The sequence below is a fragment of the Heteronotia binoei genome, chromosome 5, assembly GCF_032191835.1.
Source record: "Heteronotia binoei isolate CCM8104 ecotype False Entrance Well chromosome 5, APGP_CSIRO_Hbin_v1, whole genome shotgun sequence".
In the NCBI taxonomy this organism is placed as follows: domain Eukaryota; kingdom Metazoa; phylum Chordata; class Lepidosauria; order Squamata; family Gekkonidae; genus Heteronotia; species Heteronotia binoei.
The window spans coordinates 95,580,737-95,588,123 of record NC_083227.1 but is presented as its reverse complement, the minus strand read 5'-3'; positions in this window follow the sequence as shown (position 1 = coordinate 95,588,123).

The window sequence follows — 7,387 nt, the reverse complement described above, 5'->3', positions numbered from 1 at the left end:
CGCTCACAATCTCCTTTTATCTCCCCACCCCCCACAACAGACACCCTGTGAGGTAGGTGGGGCTGAGAGAGCTCTTACAGCAGCTGCCCTTTCAAGGACCACTCCTATGAGAGCTATGGCTGACCCAAGGCCATTCCAGCAGCTGCAAGTGTAGGAGTGGGGATCAAACCCAGTTATCCCAGATAAGAGTCCATGCACTTAAGCACTACACCAAAATGGCTCTCTCTTAAAGGTGGCACTGGACTCAAACTTTGTTTTGTTGCTTCAGACCAACACAGCTACCCACCAGTATCTATTTTCAGTATGGTAGGTCAAACTTTAGACAACTTTGTTGCCTTAGATGGTTCTTCGCCTACATTGAATGTTTTGTTACCTTTTTTTTTTTTTTGGCTTACATTGTATTTCACTGCTTAAGTCTCCTAGTGCCACTGCATTTGTTGGTCCATTAGAGACCTTTGATTGCATTTTTATCATATTTCATAATCCACTTTTACTCTCAATGAGAAAGGCATAAATGATGACAATGATGATAACATCTTCTGTTACCTCCAACATCCAATAAGTACAGATAGGATGTCATGCTACTATTTCTGGTTTAGATTTTGTAAAGAGAGAATTAAACACTTATGAACAAGGAGATAAAAATTCAGTTCAGGCATTGTTTCATTTGTCTGTTTTTGGAAATGCCCTTCTATTTTATAAATTGGTATATCTACCATTAATTCTTTAATTTAAATCTTATTTCTTCTAGGAGGTCTACAAGTAGTTGTTAACTACTAACAATATTAATTAAGTGAACTGTTTTTGTGCCAATACTGATGCTTTGCAATGCCCCTTTGAAGACTTTCCATTCTATATCAGGAGTCTAGCAACTCAGAAGTTTAATATTTTCAAAGAGAATTTTTGTACACAAGAGAAATGACCCTCACTTTGTTTGACTAGAACTCAAGTTAAAAATGTTTGTGTTTAAGGGCAGAAGAGGAAATCTAAGTAGTTCATAATAATAAGTATTGATCTCCTTGCTTCCAAGATAGTTTGTGGGCAATTCAAGGAATTCTGTCCTTTTCAGATGACCTAAGTGGCCACTAGGTGACAATGTTGGTCTGGTTTAAGAGCTGACAGAACATTTTGCTGACAGAACATTTGGTAAAGTCGAGAAAGCATTTAAAGGTTTCCAAAGTTTAATGATCAGTGATTTGTCTTCTCTGGGGAATTCTAACTGCCCTTTTCCCTCCATTTTTTTTTAAAAATATGTTATTTGTTTTACATAAATCATCATTATATACTTTACAATAGCATACAATTCACTATTTGTAAAAGAGAATTCTTCACAAAAGAATTAGGAAAGCTAAAGTGCAGAATGGAAGGAAATTACGGTAGTTCCCAAAAATTGCTTTGGGGAGTATCCTGATGGTATTTAAACCTGGCACCTAGTAATTGTCCTTTTACTCCACCAAATTTACCCATATAACAGAAATGGACATTTTAAAGTTGCTAAAAGGTTGTATGGATTTGAGTGATTACAACTGTATTTGAAATAGATTTATTTATGAATGATGAGCATCTTATTGCTAAAATGTATAAACTTTTGTTGAAATTGGAGACAGAAGAAAAACAGGTGAAAGAATTGATGATAAAATTGGCAAAAAATATAAAATGCAAACTGGGTAATAGAAAAAAGTTCTAGTTTGAAAGAAAATTCTTTTAAAATTAAATGATGTATCAGTGGTATATATTGCCAGATAAATTTAGCCAAAATGTATTAAAATGGTTTGAATAAATGTTGGCAGTAAGAAGATCACTAACAGTTTATCACTTTTGGCAGACATGTAATAATGCCAAAAAATACTAGACACAAACACATTCACTTATACAGAAGATCTTAAAGATAATATACAAATGTAACAGGAGGATTTTTGCTGGGACTATGAGTAAACAGTTAGAAAACACTACTTTTTATATACAATGGCAGCAAAATTGTTATATGCTCAAAAACTGAAAATTTCAACAATACAGTGGAGGAATGGTTGGTGAAAATGGTGGAGCCAGCAAAGGTGGCCAAACTTACTTATTTGATTAGGGAAAAGACACTTTTCAAATTTATCTGTAGACTTCTTGTGTGAAACTGAAAAAAAAAATTGATGATTTGTGGGTTTGAAGATTAAGAGAATATAAGATTACAGGGAAAAGAGATGCACTTCTATTGTAATCTTAGAGTAAGAGTGCAACATGTAAATGTATATTTTTCTGTCACAGGAAAAAATTAGTAATTATTCCTTTCTTATTTCCTTATAACTGCTTTAACTGTATTCTCTTTATCCCTTTTATTTTCTGTGATTTCTTTAAAATTCTTAATAAAACTCATTTTTAAAAAAGGATTTTGAGACACGGCAGCATGTTTCCTTGACTTACCCTCCAATAAAGTCCAGCACTAATCTAAAAAGAGAGAGTACATTTTAGCCCTAAGAATGATCAAGATAATTTTCAAAATTCAACTGATGGTTTGTGGGACATGACCATATTGTGACTCAGGTGTTCTACAATTAATTGTTATTAGAGCTCACACTAGCTTTGGCTGCTAGTTACAGTTATTGAAGCCCAAGGATGTAATCAAGCTGCCTGGAAGTATGCAGGCCACATATCTATTCTTAACTCATACTAAACTTGGTTTTCCATAGGGAATTTGTCAGCAGGACCAATTTAAGGAATACTTCTTTAAAGGAAAAGGATAGGGACAACCCCCTTGAAGGATGCAGTCATTAATCTCTTCTCCAGAAGCTGATAATACTGCTGTGTGTTCATCTTGTTCTTCATGCTTTGTAACATCTGCATGAAGTTGCTGGGAATGAACTCCCAAAGATCTGTAGTGAAGTGTGATCACTGTATTGGTAACACCCCACTGCACTTCTCCTGATCATCTGAATCCAGTGAGTCAGTGGATGTTCTGAAAATGTACCTGGAGGTTGTAATGGACTTAGGGTGGCCAGACCGTCCCGGGCGCCCGGGAATGTCCCGGTTCTGGCCCCCTATTCCCGCCTCCCGGGCTGGCTATACCGGGACCATTTAGAGGTCCCGGTTTAGCCAGCCCCGGAGGCGGTGGGCCGCGGGCGCCGGCAGGGAAGGCGGCGAGGGAGGGAGGGAGCGCCCCTGCGCACGCGCAGGGACGCTCTCTCCCTCACTCGCCGACTTCCCCGCCCGCGCGCGGGGCCCGGCAGCGGTGGCAGAGCCCTCTCCGCGGCCTCCGCTGGTTGCTGGAAGCCCTCCAGAGACTCTGGAGGGCCTCCAGCGACCAGCGGAGGCCGTGGAGAGGCCACGGAGCAGCCGGTGCTGGTCCCGGGAGGCCTTCCAGAGACTCTGGAGGGCCTCCAGCGACCAGCGCCGACCAGCGGAGGCCGCGGAGAGGCCGCAGAGCAGCCGGCGCTGGTCCCTGGAGGCCTCCAGAGGCCAGCGCCGGCAGTGGAGAGGCCCCCGCGGGTCCCTGGAGGGCCTCCAGAGGCCCGCGGAGGCCGCGGAAAGACCCCGCGGGTCCCTGGAGGCCCTCCAGAGGCCCGCGGAGGCCGCGGAGAGGCCGGCGCTGGTCCCTGGAGGCCTCCAGAGGCCAGCGCCGGCAGTGGAGAGGCCCCCGCGGGTCCCTGGAGGGCCTCCAGAGGCCCGCGGAGGCCGCGGAGAGGCCCCCGCGGGTCCCTGGAGGCCCTCCAAAGGCCCGCGGAGGCCGCGGAGCAGCCGGCGCTGGTCCCTGGAGGCCTCCAGAGGCCAGCGCCGGCAGTGGAGAGGCCCCCGTGGGTCCCTGGAGGCCCTCCAGAGGCCCGCGGAGGCCGCGGAGAGGCCGGCACTGGTCCCTGGAGGCCTCCAGAGGCCAGTGCCGGCAGTGGAGAGGCCCCCGCGGGTCCCTGGAGGGCCTCCAGAGGCCCGTGGAGGCCGCGGAGAGGCCGGCGCTGGTCCCTGGAGGCCTCCAGAGGCCAGCGCCGGCAGTGGAGAGGCCCCCGCGGGTCCCTGGAGGGCCTCCAGAGGCCCGCGGAGGCCGTGGAGAGGCTGGCGCTGGTCCCTGGAGGCCTCCAGAGGCCAGCGCCGGCAGTGGAGAGGCCCCCGCGGGTCCCTGGAGGGCCTCCAGAGGCCCGCAGAGGCCGCGGAGAGGCCGCCGCTGGTCCCTGGAGGGCCTCCAGAGGCCAGCGGAGGCCGCGGAGAGGCCAGCGCTGGTCCCTGGAGGCCCTCCAGAGACCAGCTCCGGCCTCTCCGCCGCCTTCTCGGCCTCCGCAGCCGCCGCCAGCCCCGCCAGCAGCCCGGAGGAGAGGCCGCCACCGCCCTGGATCAAGGTAAGCCAAAAGCGGGGGGGGGGGGGCGGCTGGCGGGGGGGCGGCTGGCCTTCCTTCTTTCCTTCCCTCCCTCCTTCCCTCCTTCCCTCCCTCCTCCCTCCCTTCCTTCCTTCCCTCCCTCCTCCCTCCCTTCCTTCCCTCCCTCCCTCCTCCCTTCCTTCCTTCTTTCCCTCCTTCCTTCCTTCCTTCCTTCCTTCCTTCCTTCCTTCCTTCCTTCCTTCCTTCCTTCCTTCCTTCCTTCCTTCCTTCCTTCCTTCCTTCCTTCCTTCCTTCCCTCCCTCCCTCCCTCCCTTCCCTCCCTCCTCCCTTCCTTCCCTCCCTCCTCCCTTCCTTCCTTTCTTCCTTCCCTCCCTCCCTTCCCTCCCTCCTCCCTCCCTTCCTTCCTTCCTTCTCTCCCTTCCCTCCCTCCTCCCTTCCTTCCTTCCTTTCTTCCTTCCTTCCCTCCCTCCCTTCCCTCCCTCCTCCCTTCCTTCCTTCCTTCCCTCCCTTCCTTCACTCCCTCCCTCCTCCCTTCCTGACTGAATGGGCCACTGGCCTGATCCAACAGGGCTTCTCTTATGTTGTTATGTGACACAGTGTGTTGGACTGGATGGGCCACTGGCCTGATCCAACAGGGCTTCTCTTATGTTCTTATGTGACGCAGAGTGTTGGACTGGATGGGCCACTGGCCTGATCCAACAGGGCTTCTCTTATGTTCTTATGTGACGCAGAGTGTTGGACTGGATGGGCCACTGGCCTGATCCAACAGGGCTTCTCTTATGTTCTTATGTGACAATACTGACTTTGGTGGACCCAAGCACTGATTCAGTGTAAGGGAGCTTTGTGTTTGTGACTGGAGTGGACAATACTGACTTTGGTGGATCCAAGCACTGATTCAGTGTAAGGGAGCTTTGTGTTTGTGACTGGAGTAGACAATACTGACTTTGGTGGACCCAAGCACTGATTCAGTGTAAGGGAGCTTTGTGTTTGTGTCTTCTGGTGCAATTTTGTTCTCAGATCCTGTATTTACTTCATCAGTATATGGGATAAGGCACTTTCTCAACTGTGCTGCATAATGCAGCCTATTTATTTTGTCCTGTTTGCTCTGTTGGCTCTATCTGCGCCACCTTCATCACTTTCGGGGTGTGGATCCCCCAGTGGGGTGGTCTCGCGACTCCCTCCGCCGGCTGTTTCTGATAGCCCTGCGCCCCCTCTTTCATTTGATATGTGTCCCATGCGGATGCCACCCTCCCGCCGGGAGATGCTGCAAAATGAGCCCCCTTGAGGCTTATGGCGGCAGGGCTCGGGGGAAGCGAGCTAGACTGCTGTTCTTTTGAGGGGTCATAGAGTGTTTTGAGCCCGTCCCTGTGGCATCGGTCCCATCGTTGGGGGGCCCAGGGGGGCCGGCGCAGCGGCACGCTGAAGCAGCCTGTCGGTCACTTCCGGGTTCCTGTCCTGCATCTCGACCTGTGTTATTAGTGACAGGCTGCTTCGGCGTGCCGCTGCGCCGGCCCCCTGGGTCCCACAACGATGGGACCGATGCCACAGGGACGGGCTCGAAACACAATATAACCCCTCAAAAGAACAGCAGTCTAGCTCGCTTCCCCCGAGCCCTGCCGCCATAAGCCTCAAGGGGGCTCATTTTGCGGCATCTCCCGGCGGGAGGGTGGCACCCGCACGGGACACATATCAAATGAAAGAGGGGGCGCAGGGCTATCAGAAACAGCCGGCGGAGGGAGTCGGGAGACCACCCCACTGGGGGATCCACACCCAGAAAGTGATGAAGGTGGCGCAGATAGAGCCAACAGAGCAAACAGGACAAAATAAATAGGCTGCATTATGCAGCACAGTTGAGAAAGTGCCTTATCCCATATACTGATGAAGTATATACAGGATTTGAGAACAAAATTGTTTCCGGTGGTGATATTTGGGGGATTTTTGGGGACGTCACAGGAAGTGCTGTGAAGTCACTTCCTCTTTCCGGCAGTGGCATTTGGGGGAAATGATGTCATTTGGGGGAAAGTGATGTCACAGGAAGTGATGTCACTTCCCGTTTCCGGCAAGTGACACGGGGGAAATGATGTCACAGGAAGTGGTGTCACTTCCTGTTTCCGGCGGTGGCATGACGTCACCGGAAGTGCCGTCACCGGAAGTGACGTCACTTCCTGTTTCCGGCGGCGCACGCGCAGAGCGCGCACACACCCCTACCTTCCCCCCCCCAAAAGGTGTCCCTGGCTGGCCTTCAGACATTATGGTCACCCTAAATGGACTGGAGGAGAGCCAACAAACTAATGTTCAACCCAGACAAAACTGGGGTGCTTTGGGTTGATAATGCAGCCAATCAGATTAAGGAAACAGCCTGAATGCAGTTACACTCCCTCTAATAATCTGGGATTACAGCTTGGTGTGCTATTAGATCTGTGTCTATTTAAGATGAAAGCTCAGGTCTCTGGCCTGTCATGTAGTACCTTTAACCTTTGATTGTAGACCAGCTGTAACCTTTCCTGAGTTGTCATGTTCTAGTTAGACTACTGCAATACACGCTTTGTGGGGCTGACTGTGAAGACAGCAGATGGAGCAAAACACAAAGAGCAGATTATTAACTGGTGAGGCTTTCAGGCAATGTATTCTGATCATTTTAAAATAGCTTTCAGAGGTAAGCATTAGACAATTTTAAGTACACAAGCAGAGAGAGAATTATCAGACTACCTTAACTATACTCTCATGGCACTCTGTGTCCTAGTTCCAATTAAATTCAGATTGCATTCACTAATGAGTATGTGAGAACTAAATCATTCTGTATAAGACAGTAATTATTTATTAACCACGGTCTCTCAAGGACAATTTAGCCTCTCATAATATTTTGTCCTGACAACATGGTGGTTCAATATATACAGCTAGAGAAGTAGTTTGCCCCATTTCAGGAGGTGGATGTGAGTTTTGATGTGCTAGGTTTTGTTTTGGTAGTTTTAATGTGTTTTGAAAATGGAAGGGAAAAAAATTCAACTGTTTAGGTATCTACTGGAATTAAATTCTTTTGCCTGAAGGTTGAGAAGTGAATCCTGAGTAAAATTCCTGTTCCCTTTAACAGCAGG